Consider the following 24,807-nt stretch of genomic DNA (forward strand, 5'->3'; position numbering starts at 1 on the left):
ACTATTTAAGAAAGCCTTGTTTATGAAAGTTGTAAGAAGCATTGGTAGCTTGATCACCAGTCTGTCCTTCCTTGACTTCCAGGACAAATGTCAGCAGAAACAATAATGTTTTTCATGTTTTAATAACTGCTGACCAGGTTCAATGTAAGGTAACAAACCAAGACAAACTAAATGTTTATCAACAGTTGCTTTAAGCTATACCAGTATTGAATCCTAGTTAACAGTGTAGACTAGCTGAATCTCACTAAAACATTTTAGTTTGTATTAGCTATAATGAACTAATATTTATTTGAGTAGCATTTCCTTTTAGCAGAACATCATATGAATCTCTTCAGGGATTTTGTTGTTGCTATTACTGTTTTCTGGCTTTTTTAAAGGATAAGTATTGGTTCCAGCCCAGATAATGAAACAAATGTGAGTCTGAAAGTAAATCAAGTACATAAAGCTGACTTTATATCTCCTAGTTGAAATTCTTGAAGAAATCAAGATTAACCAGTACTTTCTCTGTCTTGTCAATTACATCTACAGAGCCTTGGATACAGTACAGGCAAATAAAAGGGACTCACAGATATTTGTTGCTGCAGATTGAGAAGACAATGCATCTGCAAAATTGTCATGTCACTGGGACATTTCTATGCCAATGATTTGTGTGGTGACTGAGCCCATGCTGTTATAATGCAAACTTAGTTTAACCCGAACAGTAAGGAGAATACTGTGTTACATTTACATATTCCTGTCTTCCCTAGACTCCAGAGTAATTTAAAATATGTCATTTTCTCATAGCGTTTCTGGGAAAATTGTGACCAAGAGAATTTTTATAATTCACCAGAGATTGCACAACTGTGCAGTGAACAGCCTTCTCCTCCCTCCAGCTTCACCTCTTACCCTGTCTGTGGAACTGGCAAGAGAGAGAGCGCTTTGTAATTAAGAGATGTAAGGATGAAGCTTCAGATCTGATTCTGGAATTTTCCAATGTTCTGTGAAATGAGAGGTGACTACTGCATGGCCAAAATGAAAGCCAACATTCTGATGGCTCTGCAGAGGCACTGAAATTGCCCGTGGATTCCCATTAAGTTTGTGCAGCATCTTGTTGTCTTCATAGTTGAACATTTATAGGAAGAGACAGCTTCCAATCACTATCTTGTTGTCCAAATAAGGGCTTTATTTATGTCGTATGGGAAATGTGTTATTAAATCAGATTCACTCTAAATATTAAAGAAGAGCATCATTTTTTGCTTGCTAAAACTGAGACAAAATGTCTTTATGTATAAAATGGAAGCTTTGATATTAGCATTATTCAGTATTTTCTAGAGTAAAGAATAGTCATTGCTCAAGAATTTTTCTGACTTAGGCCACTAGTGTGAAGAGGAAGGAACTGGTGCCAACAACTATTCAGTTTCTCAGAAGGACAAAGTCCTAACAAGGGAATTGGTTCCAAAATTTGAAGGATACTCAACAGCTTGGGCTTGCCTTTTAAAAGCTAGTGAATATCTAATCAGCCAGGGGCATGAGGGACCAGAAGTTCGATATGTCATTACAGCCCGTTGGCTCGAGGCCTTACGAGAAGTGAAATGATTTATAGAACCAGAGTGGGATGGCTACCAAGGGAGGTTGGGAGTTGCCTCAGGAGGTTGATAGGAAAGGACTAAACAATGTACTTTCTAGACTGGAGTGTTACCTTGAAAGGATGCCCACCCTACAGGGACCCTTGACAGATTTTGAATTCATCTTCCATGCCTTCAGAACAATTCCAGACCAATCATTAACGTTTACCAGAGATATATTCTTTATGCTTCTCAAACACATTAGGCTTACTGCTCAGCATTTTACTTACCAGTTACTTAGACAGTGCTTCCCAACTTTTTGTCATCACTGCTGACCTAGAAATGATCAGCACTTATGGCTCAAGGCCACTGGTCTGGGGACTTCAGCTGCTCCAAGGCCCTGCCCAAGGATCGCTGCACACCTGTGACCCTTTTGAGGTGTTAAGAGTGCCTTCTGTTGGGTAAGATTTAATTTTGCTTCTCAGCCAAGGACAGGCAGACTTAAACATATCATCATGGATGAAGACAAAGAAACAAATGAGACCATTTCGAAAGTCAGATGCAAACGCTATTTTTTTTTACAAGGTCTGAGAAAGCAGCCCTTAGAGATGGCAATTTTCAAAGTCTACAGAGCAGCTCAGCCCACCCACATTCCCAGACCTTTAGGGAGGACCTTTGAATCCAGCCACAGTTGGGGGGTTATTCCCAAAGGTGCAGGCATTTGAGGTGGCAGATGAGAACATGTCACTGAGTGCTTGGTCCGTGTGGAACAAAGTCCAGAGCTGGGCATAGAATGGCTGCCAGGGCGCTTGATAAAATGACAGGCATTGGTGTGCACGTCACAGTTGGCACCAGCCTGTGATTCATTGTCCGTAGTAATAAGCAGATGTGAACACCTGCCAACAGTTGTCCTGCTTCCAAAAGCTGTAACTTGGCATTGGGCCATGCTGTCCTCCCCGCCTCTGCCTCCCAAACCATACCTTACCACACCTCATGTCTGCATTCACTGGGGAGAAGGGACTTGGAAGTTGGGATGAAAATAGCGTGGCTCTGATGAATGTGAGTTGGCAACAGTGCACCTCATTCCTTTCAGAGGAGCTGGAGCCATTTTCAAATTCCTTCTTCAAATATCCCGATGACAGAAATTATTGCGGGTGGGTGTTTAGATTGTATATGAGCGACTCCATCTCAGACCCACTGAATGAAGTGTATAGGATACCTTGGTAATCTGCATAGGTTATACCCTTCCAGGTTATTCTTCACAGGGCGGTCTGAGGAAGAACACAGCCGGAGCCGTGATTCTCAGCCTTGGCTGGAGATAGAACCCCTGGCGAACTAGAAAGCTCCCACTGTTCAGGCCATACCCATACCAGTTAACTCACAATCCTTGGTAAGGAGACCCAGGCATCTGTAGTTTTCAAGCTCCCCGGTTAACTTGAATGTGTAGCCAAGACTGAGGACCACTGAGCTGGGGGGAGGACTCATCAAAGGGTTCCTTCCTAGCTGTTGTGAAAGTCTATGTCCTCACAGGCACTCATTTGACAGTTGTGTACAGAGCACTTGACCAGGCACTGTGAACATGTGAACATGTGTGGCCTTATTTTAAGGAGCAGGAAGTTACCTACCTTTCTGGAGGCTTGAGTCCCTGGAAGAGAGATATACTGGTACATGAAATAAACACACAGTTCTTGAACAGCAAACCACAGTGTGAAGTGGTGTTAGAAACTGAATAATATCAATCTCTGGGCGCACAGATTGCAGCGAGAGATCAGAATCTGAAGTGGGGTGAGGAAGGGGTGGTTCCTGGAAATTGTATTTTGAGCTGGAATTTCGTGTGTGCACCTTCTCACCACTGGGAATACTTGATAAAAAATGTAAACGTGCATTTTCCACACTTGGCTTCCAATAGTCACAGAGAGGACACAATGGCAGTTAACCAGAACGTGTCAGTGACACATTTAATGTTTTCAAAGGTAAATAAAAAACTTTAGAGAAACTTCCCACCAGGGCCTCCTTGGAGATGGGCTGAAAGGCTGGGCTGGGGGACACTGGGGGCCTAGTTAGGCATCACTGGGATCAAGTGTGGGATGTGTAACTCGCTTCTCTAGTTGCTGCCCTGTGCCGCGCCGGCACAGCCAAGGGTGAACCTGAGTTGGGGCGGCTGAAAGGCTTAGAAAAGACAGACAAGAGAATGAAGGCTGGGTCTCGGTGGGACGCTGCTTCCTGAGAGACAGCGCCAGTGCCCACAAGCCGTGTCTTTATCTTATAGCAGATGCCACGAGGCAAAGTAAGGGCGTGGTCAAGATGTTTACAACATTCTCGTGGATTTTGATCCTACTCAATTACATGCACCTGAACTCTATCAAGCCCACATCACTCAGACACGTGGGGCCACGTGTTCGGACCATAGGTTCAAGCCCACAACTACAGCTGTTGGCTATAATTGTGCTGGGAGGGCCCTGCCCTTCAAGCTGGGATTTGCACGTGGCCATGAGAGGACTGTACCCTCTCATTAATCCGAGGCTTGAACTTGTCCAAAACACTGTAGCTGCGCCCACACTGCCCTACTAGTTGTGAAGACTTTCTAGACTTTCCAGAGTGTTCTGATTAATACTAGCACAGTTTTTAAAAGAATATATATTTTTATTATTTCAGGCAGGAAGGGAGAGGGAGAGAAAGTGATAGAAACATCAATGATGAGAGAGAATCATTGATCACCTGCCTCTTCCACACACACCCATCCCACTGGGAATCAAGCCCACAACCAGGGCATGTGCCCTGACTGGAAATTGAACCCTGATCTCCAGGTTCACCTGGTTCATAGGTTAACGCTCAACCACTGAACCACACCAACTGGGCGACCAGCACAGCTTTGAAAGTAAGAGACACACATTTGGTTCTGTGCTTTCTTATATTTTCTAAAACATAAATAGCAAAAAAAGTATTTGGAATGAAGACGATAACTATTAGCCCCATCTTTTTTGTTGTGCTTTGTTTTTTAAGGTGCAAAAATGCTTTCCTGCCTAGTTGATCACGTTTTAAAATTTTACTGTCACAAAACATACTCATTGCATTTCCAGATACTTTATTTTGTTTTGTACTTAGATTGCTTGGCACACACTTGTTGTTATACCATTAGATTCAAATTCAGAAGTCAGGAATGTTTCTTCTAGTTTCATGCTGAAGACTCAATAAAGACTTGTGGGATAAATGAACAAAATGTCCTTGATGTCAGCACTCTGGAAACAGCCAATTCAGAAAAAGAAGCACAGGGTTATCTCCTTGGGCAAAGAATGTGTCTTCTAATTTCTTTTGAAAAGTTAATTATTAGTGACAAATTTGACCAAGAGAACTCAACACTGTTTAATTTCTATTCTTTTGTAATACGGTTTATTTAACAAGCTAAGGAAGTTGTAAATCCACAACAAAATGTCTATGTTTGATAAGACATCAGATGCAAAAATTCAAGTAAATGCTTTGTTTGTGAAGACCTCATGGTGAGAACTTTATGTGTCATGTCTTCTTATGGCCCTAAAAATAGTATATGGAGTCTATGAAGTTTCCTTTTATTTATGTATTTATTTATTTATTTTTAATTGATTTCAGAGAGGAAGGGAGAGGGAGAGAGATAGAAACATCAATGATGAGAGAGAATCATTGATTGGCTGCTTCCTGCACGCCCCCTATTGGGGATCAAGCCCACAACCCAGGCATGTGCCCTTGACCAGAATTAAACCCAGCACCCTTCAGTCTGCAGGCCAACACTCTATCCACTGAGCCAAACTGGCTAGGGCTATGAAGTTTCCTTTATCCACAATACACCGTAGTGATGTGGGCTTTTTCTGTTCATATGCATTTACTGAGTGTCTGCTGTGAGCCAGAGATGAGAGTAAGGCAAGCCTACAACTATAATGAAGAAAATCCCAGCCTTTGAGAAAGAAACTGCTGGATAAACTGAAAATATTGTTGCAAAAGAAGCTGCATCATTCAATTGGCATGTATTTGATTTCTGACGTATTTATAAATTTGGAAAGAGGCCAATTTCTGATGAAAAATACAGTTTCGGAAACTGCTTTTTTTTTTTCACATTCAGGAGTAAAGATGTAGCTTGGAAGTGGTGAAGGAAATTCCATATAATTATCACAGAAAGAAAGGAGGTAAATTATACTAAAGATACCAAGGCTTAGCATGACAGACCATTTCTGCAAGAAGGCAAGTGGAGTCTGTCTTGTTCACCAGAGTAATGAGTGAACATTAGAATGCCATTCAGCCTCACGGGAACAGTCTGTCTACTCAGGAACACCCAGCTGCCTGAGTCCTGTGAACCTCATGGCATTTCAACTAGAAACAGAGGCTTAAAAGAAAAATTTCACACTCCCCAAATTCCCAAACCATGTTGAAGTTTGTCATTCTTTTCTGAAGGTGCCCCAAGCAGAGGAGGGGAGACAAAGCTATAAATAACTTGGTACTTTGCCCTACCACGTTCTCAACTATCCCTGCCTCAGCTGTGAGGACAGTTTTATTATTTCCAGTTATAATTTGAGTTTTTAGTTATAACTTAACATCTAGCATGCATGGGTCCTGGGGGCCTGGCTCAGGGTGGGATAGGCAGAGGCTGTGGACTTGACCTCAGCCCAGTGGCTTGCCCAACACCCCTGCTGCTCCCACTGGTGGGCCATTTGTGCACTGACCTCTGCACAAATAGAGACGACCCAGCTCTCCCCTCCCTGACGTAAGCCCCAGTGCTTCTTCGGGATGCTGTGTAAATCTCACATTCTCTGTCTCCAAACCTTTTCTCAGTGGACTCCCTGGCCCTAATTCCCATGAAGTCTCTTCCCTTGGATGGGATTGTGCTTGTACTAGGGTTTCTTTTATGTATGACATTTTTGTCAACTCCACTACATTTTGAGTTCTGCCATAGCAGGTATCATTATTATCTTGTCATCATTATCCTCGTCCCTGCTCCTTCCTCTATTGCTTTCTTCATTTCCCTGCAAACACTACTTTACCTATCCTACACACACACACACACACACACACACACACACACACACACACACACACAATGTCTCTTGCCCCTGTGGAATGCCTAGTACAGGGGAACTTAATCCCTGTTTATCTTCTCATAAAGTGGGTCAGGCCACACAACAAAGGAAGCTAGGTAGAGGAAGAAGAAGAAGGAAAAAACAAACCAAGTTCACATCTGCAATGTGATTGGATCAAAGTAAGCCAGTGAGGTCAATGGTGGTGTCTAGACCTTGCCTCTACCCTCGTCCTTCTCAGGCCCCAAGTTCCTCTGGCCCTCTCTCCTCATCCTCAGCTCCCCTGAATAAAGCTGCTGTGGGAAAAGAGTTCATACACGCACTGATAGATGTTGAACCCACAGGCTTCCTGCTACCTCCCCTCTTGAGCAGAACGATGGAGATACTCTCATCCAACTGCTGTTTTTTAGTTGAAAAACTCAAGTTTATGGCACCAGACCAGATAGTACTATGACACACATCGTTGTAGAGATATCATGAAAATTCCTCATGTTCCGTTTTCCCTCCCAATACATCTCTTAACCACTCATGAAAATATGCTAAAGGAATTTCTAATTGTGCTATTTTGAGTACGGTGATTAAGTGGAGCAGTTACTCATTGCCGTGGTTTGTTTTGTTTTATGAAAGGAATCCCTACTGAGTGGGGATCCCTCACTCCACCCCCACAAGCCTGGCCTGTGCTGATACACAGGAGTAGACATGCTGTTCTGTTGTCAATCCCCACCTATTACATACACCATCCTTCTGGTGGATAGACGCCCAGCAGAGAGGGTGCAGAGGATGAAGAAAAGAGAGTTCTGTTGTACTCATAGCCTACTGGCACTGCCAATGGTTTCCTTGTTCTTTCCTGTTTTTTTTTTTTTCTCTTTTTTCTCATCTTGTAAGTTAATATCTTCCCAGAAAAGTACTCTTTGCTCCCAGGCAGTAGGTTCCCAGTCGAGGCCATGCAGTGCCCAGTGGGAATCTCTGGAAAGTCAACCCACTCAAGTGAACGCCAGCTCTACTGTTTCACAGTTCTCGAAAGTGAATGTGCCTGATCAGACAGCTGTGGGACCCAGGCCCTGATTATAAATAGACTATTATAAGTTAGCTAAACTCCCTTTCGACTTAGAGTGTTTTTAATTGGGGGGAGGGGTTCTCAGAACACCCCCAGGAGAAAGAAAAATTGCAGGAAAAGAGAGAGAGCAGTGTCCGTGTGTGTGTGTGTGTGTGTGTGTGTGTGTGTGTGTGTGTGTGTGTGTGTCTTAAATCTTTTATCCTCTTACCTAGTGCTTCCTAAGTGCAGGTACTGTGCTCAGCGGCTTGTGTGCGTTTACATACTTGATTGTCAGAATCACCCTTTTGGCGTTATCCTCTCCATTCCCATTTTACAGACCAGCAGGCTGAGCCCAGAGAGGTCAGTTAATCTGCTAGTTATTTAGGTTCTCGAGCTAGCTAGTTGGCAGATCTGGAATTTGAACCAGGTGCTCAGGGGCTCCAGAGCCCATTGACCATATTCCCCATGCTGCAACCACATCTCTGGGACTATTCTGCAATATGGTCAATAGTGTCATGATGACTGTGTGGGGCCGGGTGGGTGCGCTCTGTGGAGTGTGTGGTTATTTGACTACTGTGCTGTGCATCTGAAACTAGTACAAAATGATATTGAATGTCATTGAAAAAATAAAAAAACTTTAGAAACCACCCTGTGTAGCCTCTACCTGACCCTGTTAAAACACCGTTTTTAAGGTAGTTGTCCAGGGAGGTAGGTTGAGGGACCAGCAATCCTAACTGTAAAGTTTGCAAAATTCTTTCACACACCTGCTATGGTGTGCTCAGCAGGCATGTTGATGGGGTAACCAAGTTCACCTCAAGGTCCAGGGCAGCCCAAAGTCCTGCATATGGCTTTGATTGTGACCTTGCTACACCCCCAGGTGGATCTTGCTGGATGCAGCTGTTCTTCTGCTCTGTAGGTCAGGGGAATCTCTTCCTGTCTTCACCTTACAACACACAGCCCTCCCAGTGACATCCATCAGCCATAGCAGATCCCTTCCCAGAGAAGCCTGCGTATGGCTTGAGTTCCTGCCTTCCAGGTAAGATTTAAATGGAAGGGCCAGTGCTAGAACCATGCCTTTTTCTGATCCAAGTCCACATCCCCCTCCACCCCCCCCAAACATAAGTAAAAGAATTTTAGATGCAAGAGTACTTGTGTTTTTGTTTGTTTGTTTGTTTTGTTTTGTTTTTTGCCCTGGCCAGTTGGCTCTGTTGGTTGAACATTGTCCCATGTACTGAAATGTCATCAGTTCGATTCCCAGTCAGGACACATGCCCAGATTGCCGTCTGGTCCTTGGTTGGGGCATGTAAGGAAGGCAATCAGCTGATGTGTCTCTCACGTCGATCTTTCTTTTCCCTCTTCCTTCCTCTCTCTCTAAAATTAATAAGAACATATTTTTAAAAGAGCACTTGTTTTTTCAAGACCTAGTTATGGAAAGATCCAGTGATTTGTACAAAGGTTGAACTATGACCTCATATTGGAGACCAGGTCAGGAAACACAGATATCATCTGTTTTGGAGTCCTATGTCTTCACATGATCAGTTCTTTTGATCTGGTCTTGGAGTTGACATTTCTTTGGCAAGTCTGGCCCACAAAGGTGTGATCAAAATGAACTAATGTGAGCTTAAGTTATTTTCTATGGCAATCGTTAGAGCTTTTGCATATTTTAAATCTGTTTCTCATGAATAAAGTGGCAGATTTGTAAGTAATTATAAGAAGAAGGAAAAATAGAAATTCTTGTGGGTTTCAAATTGGGTTCTTAACTTGTTAATTGGTCAGAGACAACTTTATTAAGACGGTCCTAAAACATCTAAACATCATTCACAGTATGTGTATATTTTTCTGAAACTTCAAGTATTACTGTTTTGTTATTTATATATACCTATTTCAAAGAAGAGGAAAATTTGACTGCCCCCGCCCCATATTTGATTTGGGATTAAATCAATACTTTTACAAGTAGAATAACTGAGAGAACTAACAATTCAACAAATGGTGCTGAGTCAATTGTTTATTAATATGGGAAAGTTGAAGTTGGATCTTACTTCACATCATACAAAAAATAAATTCCACATGGATTAAAGACAAATATTAGAAGCAATACTTTAGAAGTCTATATAGGGTAATATCGTTAATTACTCAGGGTAGGGAACGATATTTTTAAACAAGACAATAAAAGGTTTTAGTCATAAAAAGGTGATGAGTTTTAAACAAAGCATAAAAAGTGGTAGCCATAAAAGGTTGATGAGTTCAACAACATTAAAATAAAAAAATGTCTGTTAATAAAATTACCATAAAGATAAGGGAAGAACAAGCCTCAATCTGAAATAAGATATATGTCCCATACATGCAAGCAAGAAAGCATTAAAATTGCAAATAAATAAATATCTTTGGCAAAAAAAGTTCAAAAGGCTATTCACAAATAACATGGATAGTCTTTTCACAGAACAGATAAGTGAATGACTAATAAGCACATGAAAATATGCTAAATCACATTAGTAATATGAAAGATCCAAATGAAATCTACCAAGTGATACCATTTTGTATCCTCTAAGATTCATAAAGTTTAAGAAATCTAGTAATAACAAGCACTGGAGGAGACTGAAGCCATAAGATCTTCTATAATACTGCCAGTGGGAGTTAAATTGGTGCTACCACATTAGAAAGTAACTTGGCATCACCTTGTAAAATTGAACAGAAGAATGCTCTCTAGCCTCACTATTTATTTCCTGAGTCTATAACCTGGAAATACCTTTGTGCTTTTGGGGTATATTCAAATGATGGAATATTGCTCAGAAATAAAAATGATTTATGTAAAACTATAAACAAATGAGTTGTAGATACAATCTATATAGGAGCAATACTATGTTTTTTTAAATCTTTTTTTAAAATATGTTTTTATTGATTTAAGCAAGGGGAAGGGAGAGAAAGATAGAAACATCAGTGATGAGAGAGAATTATTGATTGGCTGCCTCCTGCATGCCCCTACTGGGGATTGAGCCCACAACCCGGGAATGTGCCCTTGACTGGAATCAAACCTAAAACCTTTCAGTCTGCAGGACAATGCTCTATCCACTGAGCCAAACCAGCAATATAATTGTTGTGAGGTTGTTTTTTTGTTTTGTTTTTTGTTTTTTGTTTTTTTTAGAGAGAGATTAAAAGCACACAAAGCTAAATCAGGAAGGATGGATGGCTAGATAGATGGTAGACCTAAATATATGTAATATATTCTCAGAAGACTGTTTTGCAAAGACAATGAAATTATAAACACAAATCTTAGATTAGTAATTACCCCCTGGTGAAGGGAAAAGTGACAGAAGCAGAGATAAACACATGAAGACTCTGTTCTATTCAGTATTTGAATGAGAAAAACAAAATGAACCCTAGCTGGTTTGGCTCAGTGGATTGAACATCGGCCTGCAGACTGAAGGGTCCGGGGTTCGATTCCGGTTAAGGGCACATGCCCGGGTTGCGGGCTCGATCCCCAGTGGGAGGCATGCAGGAGGCAGCCAATCAATGCGTCTCTCTCATCATTGATGTTTCTATCTCTCCCTCTCCCTCCCTCTCTGAAATGAATAAAAATATATTTAAAAAGAGAAAGAAAAACAAAATGAAAATAATAGTAAATGATGTTTTCTAACTCTTCCCATGCCTCTCTGCCTTCATTTTTTTCCTAGACGTTTTCAAAATTGTCTCTCTCAAAAGGTAATAGGGGATGGAGAACAGGGATTGTGGGGTCAGCACATAACCAATGTTCTCATTTACACCTCACCAGAATCAGTAAGCTGCGTATTATGTTACTGACTCTAGAGATAAGAAAACTAAAGCCAAGGAAGTGTAATTATCCACACAAAGTCACATAGCTCTAAAATGGTAGAGCTAAGTTTTGCAGTCACATTTATGTTATGAAAGCTAATTTTTGTAACAAGTGATTCAATTATGTCATGTGACATGTGGTTATTATCCTTTAAAACCAAAGGATGTTTTCTGTAGGAAGAGGAGGACTTCCAGTCTGCTTTTGTCAAAAAACGAAACTCTTTGTGCAACATAATACGAGGGAAGATAGCCTAAAATTTAAGTGGGAGTTATCTACATATAAGAAGAGTCTGAGACACCATCTCATATGTATTTATTCTGCATAGATTTTAAGTGATAAAAATAAATAAAAATCCTCAAGCAGAGTTAAATTAAACAGTAAAACCTGGTATCAAAATTATTGCAACTAATTCCTTTTCAGTTATAAGAATAGGGAGATTTTATGTCTCTTTTGAAACCTGGTTTTAAAATAGTTCCAATATTTGTGGGTCCACAGATCTTGTTTGCCTTCATGACATAAACCTTCATACAGAACATTTCAGTTTTTAGTCACAAGTTAGCATATTCTTTGAAGTAGGCATCAATTTGAACAAGCAAAGATAATGGTGCCACAATTTCCATGATGTTGTTACATTTCTGCAAAAAGGAGCATTCCCCTCATCCACCCAGAATAGTTGCTTGGTTTATTGAGAAGTTAGCATTCTGCAGGAATTGTTCTCACACCTGAGACACACACAGGAGCAAGCGCGGCAAACACCTCCAAGGTTCAGTAAGATCCACCTCACACGGCATTCTAGAAGCAGTCTTTTTTCTTTTGACAAAGACCTTTATTCTGCCATGAACCCTGCCAGAGTTTGGACTTCCGTAAGCCATTCCCAAGCAATCTGGTGCTCAGTTCCCTTCCTCGCGAAGGGATGACAGGAAATGGTGGTAATGCTTCAGGTACATGTCAAATGCATTGTTGTTTGCCAGGCCCTTGAATAGCAAATGATGGCTGCTTCATTCATGGTCCTGCCATGGATCTTTGTTCTTCCCATTCAGAACAGCTCTTCCCACTTTACCCTGGATGTTTGCAGCTCCTGCTGAGAGTAGCAATTCGTTCTTGGCAAAGGCTCACACAGCTTGGATCGCACAGCTCCAGTATAACTGCCCTGCGATGAACGCGCAGGCTGAGGTGCTGGCTGAGGTGCAGTGATGGAAGTGGCCTTAGTGGTTTCTCAAAATGGATCTGCTTACCAAGAGGCTCTGGAAACTAAAATATCACAGTTATTTTTGCTAAACTCTGAAAAGGATGTGTGTGTGTTTCTGCATAATGAATGATACTCGCTCTTCAGCCAATTTCTGATAAATCAGGAAGGTACCCAAACCTCAGGCCTTGCAAACCAACAACCTCTCTTCACCCTTTTTCAAAGCCAAACAGTGCATTCATTCCCACTGGAATAAATATTTTTTAAGACACCAAACCTGAGATTTATAGATAGGTAAGCTATTCCATAGGTGTTTGCTTTCTTATAACCTTCTCTATTCTTATACTTTGATGACAAGAGCATAGAAATAGAGTTAAAATATGATGTATATGTCTATACATGTTCTGTTCTAGGGAGGATTTTTAAAAAATATATTTTACTAGAGGCCCAATACATGAAATTGGTGCAAGAGTAGGCCTTCGCAGCCCCGGCGGCTGCCTCGATCCCGAGCTGCAGCCCAAACTTCGTCCGGGAAGGATGTCTGGTCTAATTAGCATATTACACTTTTATTATTATAGATTGATTTTTACAGAGAGGAAGGGAGAGGGATAGATGAGAGAGAAACATCGATCAGTTGCCTCCTGCACAACCCCTACTGGGGATCGAGCCTGCAACCAAGGTATATGTCCTTGACTCAAATCGAACCCAGGACCCTTCAGTCTGTGGGCTGATGCTCTAGCCACTGAGCCAAACCAGTAGGGCCTAGGGGAGCTTTAAGGAAAGAGAAGAATTGGAAGTTCCTTTTTTGTTTTTCCTATGCATTCTTTTAATCCTCACCTGAAGATATATTTTAGAGAATGAGAGAGAAAGAAACACCGATGTGAAAGAGAAACGTTAGTTGGTTGCCTCCCACATGTACCTCCACCAGGGACCAAAACCACAATCAGGTATGTCCCCAGGAATCAAACTAGCAACCTTTCGGTGCATAGGATGATGCTCCAACCAATTGAGCCACACCGGCCAGGACTCTCCTAGGCATGTTTTTACATGTGTTTACTTTAAACCACGAGCTTTCAAAGGCTGAGAACATATTTTCTTCTTAATATTCTCCTCACATTGCCCCATGGCTAGCACATGATTGGCACTTAGTACATTGGCACTTAGTACAATCTTAATGAACTGATGCATTACCTCCTTGAGCCTTATATAGCAACGCTTTAAATTATGTCCTTGTAAAGTTCCTGATAATTATAGAAACTAGACTATTAAAGTTAACAAGCAAGTGATAAATAGGTGTTGCTAAAATAAAGAATTCTCAAGAAGTTGGAGCATGTCCTCCCATAAAATGCTAGAGTATGTGCCCATAGCAAATGCATTGCTTAAACAGGAAGTCCTAGAAAAAAAAATTGTACCTCTAATTCAACATCTATCTTTCCCTACAGATGACTGGATTCTTCATTTGTTAGATCAAAAAGTTGTGGTATTAAAAACTATAGATTTCAAATCTTGGCTTGTATAATCAGGTGAATAGAATAAATGAGTGATTAAGTATAACAAAGGCAATACTCTGGAAATAGTTAAATGCCACAAAGGAAGGAAAGCTTGTGAGTCTTCTTGGATATTAAATAATGAGATGATTAATTTTCTTGGGATAAAAAATAAATTTTTAAAAAAATATAACAGTGTCTGTGGCTCCAGCACCAGGTAGCTTTATATACTGAAACCTGCAATTCCTGAACCAATACACATCAAGCCCAGCTCTTGGGGAGGTGGGGAAGATTATGATGTGACTGGGCAAAGCTTCATAAGGACCCACGTGCCCCCCGGCCCCAATCAGATTCTTCCATTGAACTCCACTCCTAAACCTCAGCCAGTTTTGTTTGGGCTCTCTGTCCTGTAGGCTTAACCATCTCTTTTCTCTATCCCCTACTTCCAATATCTGGTTCTAGCTTTACCACTTACTAACTAGTTGATCTGGAGCTAGTTACTTAATCTCAATTTTATTCTTTAATCATAATCTTTAAAATAAGGATGTTAATTTACAGGACTGTTGTGAAAACTAAATGTAAAGTACTTAATACAGTGCCGTGCATATACCACACTCTACATTAGTGCTAGTGAGGACGCTTTTGTTCATCTCACAGAGCCTTCTCTGATCACTCAATCTAAAGTAGATCAGGAATATTACCCATCATAAAACTTCGTTAATTCCCTTCATAACAATAATCACAATCTGTATGTATTTTATCCTTTTGTTTATGTACTTATCTCTGTCTCCGTAAGTGAAAGATCCAGAAAGGCTGAACTTTGTCTTGTCACCATTCTATTCCAAGCATCAAGCCCCTGGTGCATATTCCTTGAATTATTGATTTAATGACTGAAAACTTTACTGCTTGTGTATATATAAGGAAGCCTGGTTCTCGGGAGCATTATGATTCTCTGTTTCATTTACCTAATTCTGGCTAATTTTTTTTCAAGGAAGGGACTCTCTCTTCTTCTTTTTTTTTTTTTTTTGAGAAATATAAGGTATTCATGCACTAGAAAGGGCAGGAGCCAGGCAGCTTCAGGGATCAAGGTAGTGGATATAGAGGACTGTCTCCTTAGGGCAACATCATGAGGTTCAATGCTCTCCCCTTGATGTTCAAATTACCAGCAAGGAGCATCTGATTGGCTGAACTTGCATCGCATGTCCCACTCCTGACCAGGAGAGGACAGAACACCCTACTGAGAGCGAGACTGCAATGGGAGGCATACTCAGTCACTCAAAGAAAAATGGTGATGCTGTTACCGCAGATAAGACTGGATAAACAAAACCAAGGATGTCCACTAAACACAGGTGTTTATGACTACCATTATTGCAAGAATTAACAATGACAGCCAGGGTTAAATGTTGGCTACATAACTGAGATACCATTTCTTAGTCTCACAAATCCTTCACTTCTCCAAATACATATGATTAATAGAGTACTTACGTTGTACTCTGATTTTGTATTAGTATTGTTATTCATCAATTTGTCCAGAGAGTATTTAAAATGTCATTTTGGTTCAGTAATAAATGAGATGCTGTAGACATTTAAAAGATGAAAGCGAGGCATAGCGCGCCCTTCCTGCCACTTGCAGTCCATGTGACAGTTAAGATACTTCACACATCCAGGGAGTGATGTAATGAAAGAATGCTTCAAGATTTGTAAAGAAAATGATGGCATTTATCTCAGTCTGCATTTCAAGAAAGTAGAGAAAATTGTTTCAGTGCATTCCTAGAAAGTAGCTGAAATTCCCCTAAATTTTTTAGAGTAGTTAAATGAAAAAGGTCGTTGGTTACCTTCAGTCCAAACCTCCTTGAACAGTTGCTCGAGCTGTTAGTTGATTTAATATAGGGGTAAGGAAGACAAAGGCTAGGTTTCTGTCATGCGCACTTGGACACATATTATTACCTGTCTTTGGAGGGTTTCGAACTTGGCAGGGTGAGGAGAGATGGTTTTGGTGTTAGACATGGTAAGGTTAACCTGTTTATTCTTCCACCAACTTCTCTTTACTCCTGGTGACAGATATGCATGTCTGCTAGTAGAAAAGAAAAAAAAAATCAAAGGAGAGACTTAACTCTAAACAATGACTAAATTTGCAGGTAAAAATTATTTAAACTTATTTACATTATATTTAGTGAGAAGGAAAGAATATTCTTTACTAAATTTATATAAATTTATTCATCTGCTCCTTACTCTTAATTTTTTTTCTCCTCTCCCTCTTCATTGTTTCCTTCTTTCTCTAAGAATTTTATTCTGTTGTTTCTTCAAGTACTAAGTATCCTATTTCTTTTCATTTTGCAAGGGTACTCATATTCCCAGCAGTATTAAATTTCTTATTTTCTAAAATTAGTTCCAATTAACTGAATCCAATTTAGCAAACCCTAGAATAAAAAAATATGTATAATCTTCAAATAAAGAATATGGGTAATCATATATGTGTCTTGAAAGTAAGTTTATATTTTGATAAGAAAAAATATAAAATCTCCAGTTCTAGAATTTTCAAACTACTCTATAGATTAGTTTGGAATAGAACACTAAAAGGAAAGATATGTGGCTCTTGTGAATCTACAGGATCATGTCGGATGACTTTGTTCACTTTCAATTTTGTCACTTAGTTATTCTTAACTCTCCACAATTGATTTGGGCTATAAAATCACTTCAAAATAGCACTTCCCAAAGTGTGCTATAAGGAACTCTAAGTTTCATGAAAATTTAATGTTCAGAATTGGGGGGAAAGAGAATGGGCTAGGAAAGTACCGGGTTTAACAAACACAAGTTTCACTTCTCAAGTGCATTTGAGAGTCACTGAGGTAGGATATGTTCTTACATGTTGCACTTCCTAAACATATTTAACCACACGTTTGTTTTTTCTTATACAGAATCATAAGGGTTTATTATTTTCTGATAAATATTTTGGAAAATGCTAGATTAGATTACCTAAATATTGCTTTATGGAATTTCTCATTCTGCAGAAACATTGGTTTCAGGTAAAGGCATTTACTGTATATGATTTCAGAAACACTGATGGAGTATAAACTCACTTTAAAAAATTAGGTGATTTCTGATATTGATGAATTATCATTTATGATATTAAGTTTAATATACATCCTGATTTTGGTATAAGGTATTCTCATGCTAGTTTTAAATAATTTTAAAACTTAGTGCATCATAAATATTTAGAATAAAACATGGTATAAAATTTACTATACTCCTACCCAGGTAGCGTGGCTCAGTGGTTGAGTGTTGACCTATGAACTAGGAGGTCATGGTTTGATTCCCGGTCAGAACATATGTCCAGGTTGCTTGCTCGATCCCCAGTGTGGGCGTGCAGTAGGCAGCCGATCAATGATTCTCTCTCATCACTGATGTTTCTATCTGTCTCCTTCTCCCTTCCTCTCTGAAATCAATAAAAAAAATATATATGTTAAAAACTTACTCTGCTCTTTACCCTTGTTGAGCTTTTCCTGTGCTCCCCTTAACCTATTTATGTGAGTACATCTATCTCATTTAATATAGAAACAACATAAAGTCACACTACGTGACAAGCCATTCTTCAGATTTCACGAGCTTGAATGACTCTTTTACTTCCTCATTTGGCTATTTTTAATTTTTGGTAAGGTATAATGTTTCAATTCATACCCTCGGAGGAAAGGTAGGGGAGGGTGGGGGTAAGGGACAGAGATCAACCAAAGGACTTATATGCATGCATATGGGCCTAACCAATGGACACAGACAACAGGGGGTGAGGGCATGAGTGGGGGGGATGAGGGGGTAATAGGGGAATAAGGATACATATGTAACACCTTAATCAATAAAGAAATTAAAATAAATAAATAAATAAAGATGTGGAAAGGAAAAAAAAGATAATGACTAACTCAACAAGTTATATAATTATTTACATATAAGCATATGTATTGTATAACACAATTTAAAATTTAGAAATTGCACTTTAGGTGGCATAGATTATAAAATGAGCTATTTGGTGTTTGCTTGTTAGCCTCTTTACATTTCCTACAGCCTAAATGGGTTGTGTAATAGGATCATTGTTATCATTGACTCCATCATGGTGCTATGACAAATGCTTATATTAATGATATGCTGTGCCTGGAAAGGTAGATGGGACTGTCTGTTCTCTTCCTATGGAGACAGACGGTAGGTTTAGCAGTGACCCATAATGCTAGCTAGTAGACTCCAGAGCCGAAGGCTGAATTAAGCATGAAACCATCGTTCTTAGCAAATGCCCACAGCATCATATGTACGTCAAAGTCATTCCAGCACAGTGACTGGCTGTTTTGAATGAATGAAATTGCACTGTGTGGTGCTGACAGTTTTTGTTGTTTTCTAGAGAATATTGGAAACAGGTACCAACCAGCAAGTAAAACTATATACTCCACATCAACTGTATTGTTATAATGTCTCAAGGGTATTAGTTTATTTTAAGCTTTTTTAAAGTCAGGAAGTTTGTTTTCTTTTGTAAGAGGTGAAGCAAGCCCTAACAGGTTTGGGTCAATGGATAGAGCGTCGGCCTACGGATTGAAGGGTCCAGGTTCGATTCCAGTCAAGGGCACGTACCTTGGTTGCGGGCACATCCTCAGTATTTGCAAGAGGCAGCTGATTGATGTTTCTCTCTCATTGATGTTTCTAACTCTCTATCCCTCTCTCTTCCTCTCTGTAAAAAAATCAATAAAATATATTTTTAAAAAAGAGGTGAAGCAATATGGGAGGCATTTAGTGACCAGAGTTGACAAGAGTGGAAAATGGCCAAAGTCTTAGGACCCATGTTTCTGTATGAAGCAGATAACTGCCCTCTACCATGGCCATCCACTCCGCGTCCACCAGCGACCATGGTCCATCCACATGGATGCCTGGGCCAAAACTATCCATGAAGCAGCATTTAAAAAGCCCTTCAAAATATAACCAAGAACCTCAACATTCCCTAATGAGGGTAGGCCAGTAGCATTTTTATACATAAAGATTAACAAAATATAGTTTATTTAAGGGTTTATGAAAGGAGACAGAAAAAGCAGGAAATGTGATTTAAGAAATTTCAACAATAAAGATAAATTTTAAAATATATTTATACATATAATCATACCTATATATAAATTATACAAGCATATCTCAGAGATATTGTGGGTTCAGTTCCAGACCACCACAATAAAGCAGATATCACACCAAAGTGAGTCCTACTCTTTTTGCTGGTGGAAGGTCTTATCTTCAATTTGTAAAAACCACATCTGCGAACCACAATAACATGAAGCACCGTAAACAAACAAACAAAAAAGAAGTTTCAAAATTAAGGTAGGACTATAATTCTTTTCTCAGATATACAGGAATTTTGAATTAATTCACCGAAGAGAGAAAACGCACAGCCAGTAGGGTGACTGAGCATATAAATTAGACTGAAGGAGAAATTTTGTTAGGTGTGAAATTAAAAGAATGATAAAGAAGGACTTCACACAGTCTGTGACCTGTGAAATGAGTGTCTGCTTATAAGAATGGGAGCAGTGTTGGAATGAGACAAATCCTGTTGGATAAAAAACAAAACAAAACAAAACAAAAACAAAAACATCTTCCTGATTCATTTTTTAAAGATCCTTCCTAGATTCATTCCTCTTCATTGGAATCCCTGATGCCCAGTAAAATCAGCCAGTGTGACCTGTCCTACTTTCTAAGAAGCTCCCAGCACCACCTTCCCCTTGCTCCCACTGGATTTGTGTGTGTAGTCTTTATGTTCATTTACATCACATGATACCATTACTGTTTTTAGCATGCCTGTCTTGTAGGAATCGAGATAGTGAAAGATAGGAGACAGAAGGCATGCCTATATTTGAGTATAGCAAATTTTACAACATAGCCATTAAGTTCAATTTGCTATAAATACCAGGTGTCAGGAAAAAAACACTTCAAAAGTAACTACTCTTCATCTAAAGAGGGTGAACCTATAGGAAATGGTAACTTCTAAGGAAAGTCATCTTTTAAAGTAAAGTCATTTCCGAATATCTTTTATTTATCATGTATTATTTATCTGACTTATTGCCAGAGCTCTCATTTCTCAGAAGCCTTGGGCACAGGTGTGAAACAGAAATGGAATAATTAAATTCAATAGTTAAAATCCCCACAAAGGAAAAAAATCAGTATGTTGTTGGTTACAATTTAATTAAAGAAATTGCTTAAAATATGTAACAAGGCCTTCACCCTCATCTACAAAGTGAGGAAATTAGATCTAATTAAATGCAGGACTTCTCTTATTGCTCCTTATATAGGAGCATCATATCTGTATTCTTCATAGCTTACCATGTTGTAATTATTTTATTTGTTTTCATTTTGTTTCATAAATATTTGTTGAAATGTAATTCTGCATTTATGTGCATACGTGTGTGTGTGTGCGTGTGTATGTGCGTGTGTGTGTGTGTGTGTGTGTGTGTGTGTGTGTGTGATTTCTGTCTCTGAACTGTGATTCTGGATCTGGGAATTTATTAAAAGTAAAGGTTGTTTCCAACCAACCCTGGCTATTAGGGCTCTTCTGTTTGGCTGCTGTTTGGTTCAGGAAGAATTGCTTTCCACTTCAGTCAGAAATGTCTCTATCTTGCCATGAAAGCCTTGTTCTTTCTGAAGAACTGAATAAAGTCTTGGCAAAGGAGCAGAGCAGCAGCTGCTGTTCCCAACTGGATGATGCTGTCAGGCATCCATGGGGGTTCCCAAACCAAGCAGACCTGCCCTGGATAAGGATCCTCATGGTCTTTGCCTAAATTTACTCAGCCTGTAACATAGGCAGCAATGGGAGCCTGCCCTGCTCCCTGAAACAGTTGACAGCATTTACAGTCCACATCTTTTCTTTTTGGCTCAGCACTCTGACAGATGCTTCTGATCAGGACCAGAGGTGTGAGGCAAAAGAGCATGGGGAGAGAGAGATGGAGCTGGGGGACCCTGAGCTGGCAGAGGGAAGGTACATCCTCACCTTGCATTCCACCCTTCACTAGAACCTGATAGCTTCCTTCTCCAAACCTAGACTGCAGGATTCACCTTATCCAGAGCAACATTCTGAGTCTGGAATATAGTAAATGCTCAATAAATAGATGGATGAAGAGATGGGTAGATGAGAAGAAGGATAGAAACAGGGAGGTAGAGGGAGAAAGCAAGCAAGGAAGGACTTGAACCTAATTTCCTTCATATTAAAACTCTCCTTTCTTCCAGGGTTTCTTCTCTCTATTGGGCTGATGATCTTCTGTGTCCATCACTCTCTGCAAATCCTTCCCTCTCTAAAGGCACATATTACCCTCTCCAGCCCTTGGTCCTCTGTATGTCTCTCTTCTCTCCATTCTTGTGGCTCCTACATTTTTGTGGCTTTCCCTTAGTATTCCCTTGGCCTCCCTACAGAATCTTAGTTCTGCTTGGCCAAATTTCCTCGTTGGATATTCTCTATTATGCATCTACTATATCCTCAAAGCAAATATAGCAATCACCAAAGTAATCAGGTTTATTTTCCATTTTGCTAACTTCTATAGGTTTTCCTGGACCCTATGTAAATTATTACCATTTGAGTGTCTGAGTTTGAAATCTCCTAGTCATCTATGCCTCATGCCTCTCCTTTGTTTCAGCCTTTACTGCCCCCCTTCCCCCCGCCCCCCAGCTCATTCTTCTTACTCTATGCTGACTGCGATGTAATTGTTTTCTAGGCAGGCTTCCTGACTCCATTTTCTTTCTCACTAAAGTTGATTCTATCCACTGAAGAACAATTAATTTTCCCAAATTACTTCTCTGTTCATTCTATTCTCTGATTTAGAACTCTCCAGTGAGTCGTTATGGCTCAAGGCAGTGGTTTCCCAAAATTTTAGATATGACAGAGCAGTAAATAGAGCAATTAGAAAAAGAAAAAAAGGAAAAAAAATTAGAGAAATCGCTTATTTTATTTTTCCTAGAAAACGTTTTTAAAATTGCCATCTATGGTAGCCATTATTACGTTTAAGGAAAGACATTTTAATCTAAAAAGTAGGCATGACAAACTCAGAATAGAAGACAACCGTTTAAATGGGAAACAATGCTTTTATGAAAAGCTCACCTTTATCTCCTTGTTCCTTGCACTGGCGATGACGTCCCTGCAGCAGCATGCACTATCCAGCCCCACTGAGCCTCAAGGAGCTCTCTCAGTTTCTTCTTAGTCTCTCTCTCCTCCTGACGCAGCCCCGTCTGATTACCTCTGACACTGGTGATTTTACTTAAGAGGCAGATAAATGATGATGGAAGGAGACTTGACTCAGGGTGGTGAATAGACAGTATAACATACAGATGATGTGTTATAGAATTGTACACCTGAAACCTATATAATTTTATTAATCAATGTCACCCCAACACATTCAATAAAAATTAAAAAGAAAAACTTAAAAAAGAGGCAGATGACATGTTGCCTGACCTCTTTAGGCCTCACTTTCCTCCTCCTTGAAATGAACACTTTGAAATTAAAGATGATGAGGTTTCTTCTAGTTCTAAAGATTGTATTGTTGCCCTGGCTAGATTACTCAGTTGGTTGAGCATTGTCTTTTTTTTAAATATGTTTTTGTTAATTTTAGAGAGAGGAAGGGAGAGAAAGAGAGGGATAGAAACATCAATGATGAGAGAGAATCATTGATCGGCTGGCTCCTGCTCACTCCTTACTGGGGATTCATCGAGCCCACAACTCAAGTATGTGCCCCAACAGGGAATCTAACTGTGATCTTTTGGTTCATGGGTCAATGCTCAACCACCAAGTGACACCAGCCAGGCCGAGCATCATCTTGATATGCCAAAGTTGCAGGTTCTATCTCCGGTCAAGGCATATACACGAATCAACAATGAATGCATAAATAACTGGAACAACAAATGTATTTTTTCCTCCTCTATCTTCCTTTCTCTCTAAGATCAATCAATAATTTTAAAAAAAGATTGTAATGTTGATTGATTTACCTAATCAAAGGTGATAATTATATTCACTTAAATCTGGTTTTCTATTACATAAACTCAAAATATATAGGATTATAGGCAACGATTTTCCCATCAAAGGATGAGGGAAAAGCCAGAGTATTAAGTTGAAACCATTCTTTATTCACTCCTGCTTAACTGGCCATCTGTAAATTGGGAAAGCAGAGAACATCATGAGTGAAGGGTGACAGGATGATGAAAAATACTCCTTTCATACGCATCATTTCAGTGTGTGTGTGTATGTGGGGCTGAGGGGGTGGAATCCATCACTGATTATCATAAGAGTGATACACCAGCAAAAAGAGTAGGACTCACTTTGGTGTGATATTTGCTTTATTGTGGTGGTCTGGAATTGAACCCACAATATCTCTGAGGTATGCTTGTATAATTTATATATAGGTATGATTATATGTATAAATATATTTTAAAATTTATCTTTATTGTTGAAATTTCTTAAATCACTATCTTCCCTCCCACTTCATTTAGCCTTGAAGGAACTACTAATTTAACTTATATTGTTGTTTTTAGTCACTTGGATTTTGCTTTGTTACCCCCAAGGTAGAGGTCAAGTTGAGCTATCCAAAACAAAACAAAACAAAACAAAAAAAGGGAGGAGGGTGCTCAATCAATCATAGCAATTAGTATTTTTTGGCAAAGGAATTATGAGGTTTGTGATCCATAATCTTGGCCTATGGGTGTGATCTCATGAGCCTGTATTGTAGACTTCTATCCTGGAAGAGCTGAGTGAAAAATGAGTGCAGGACATGAACACAGGGTCTACAGTACTTAACCGCAGAGCACAAGTACTTAACACTATACATTCTACTCTGATCCATCTAATTTGAAAGATTCCCCACCAGTCAGTGTAGTGAGGAACACTGGGCTGAGAGAGCTAAAGATACTTAGCTGGGGTATATTCATATGCAGATTTCCAACCCTGGGGCTGAGAGGGGGGATTATCGTCTCAGATTCTTTTAGTGTACCTGGAGCTTTCAAAAATACTTCTTTGGTATTGACATCAGAATCAAACTGATGGATGGGCTCATAAAACAAAGATGTTTTTTCCTTTCCAGTTTTATGTCTTCCGGAGAAGACACTATTGGTTCAAAATTGAATCCCTTCTCACCACAGATCACATCTTGCCTCTTAAAAGTCATGGCCAAATGGAGGGACCCCTGGATAGCTCTCTTCAAATGTAAAAGTGGAATTCTCACTTTTGGTGTGCACAGGCAACTTGCTGGTCCTCAGTAATGCTTGACTGAGAGCCAGGAATAGGCCATTAGCTGGGAGCACCGCTGGGAAGAGCCCATTAGGGCCCAGCTGCCAGCCAGGGTTTGGGATGTGAAGTGTGCTATATATTCACAGCCTTGAAACTGTGCTTCTCTCAGTATCTGCAGACGGTTGCAAAGCATGTAAAGATGAATCATACACCACCATTAGGTTAATACTTTATCCCTAGATATAAAAAAGAAAGGAAAATTGTGGTCAGTCCCCTGTACATTTGGTATATGTGGAGTTTGCATGAAAATGTCAGAGAAATGACCAAGCTTTTTTATCTTTATGAACATACTAAAGGCCCGGTTCACAATTTTGTACACCAGTGAGGTCCCTCGGCTTGACCTGCGGGATTGGGCAAAAAACCACTCTCTGACATTCCCCAAGGGGTCCTGGATTGTGAGAGGGCACAGGCCAGGCTGAGGGACC

General features: G+C 39.9%; 1 protein-coding gene across 2 annotated transcripts in view; it reads left to right on the plus strand.

The window, feature by feature from the left end:
* The window catches only part of XKR4 (XK related 4), a 304,065-nt gene that overhangs the window by 73,133 nt on the left and 206,125 nt on the right, over positions 1 to 24,807 (plus strand). The gene's annotated exons all lie outside the window — the stretch shown is intronic.

The sequence above is a fragment of the Plecotus auritus genome (assembly GCF_963455305.1).
Source record: "Plecotus auritus genome assembly, chromosome: 11".
NCBI classification, from domain to species: domain Eukaryota; kingdom Metazoa; phylum Chordata; class Mammalia; order Chiroptera; family Vespertilionidae; genus Plecotus; species Plecotus auritus.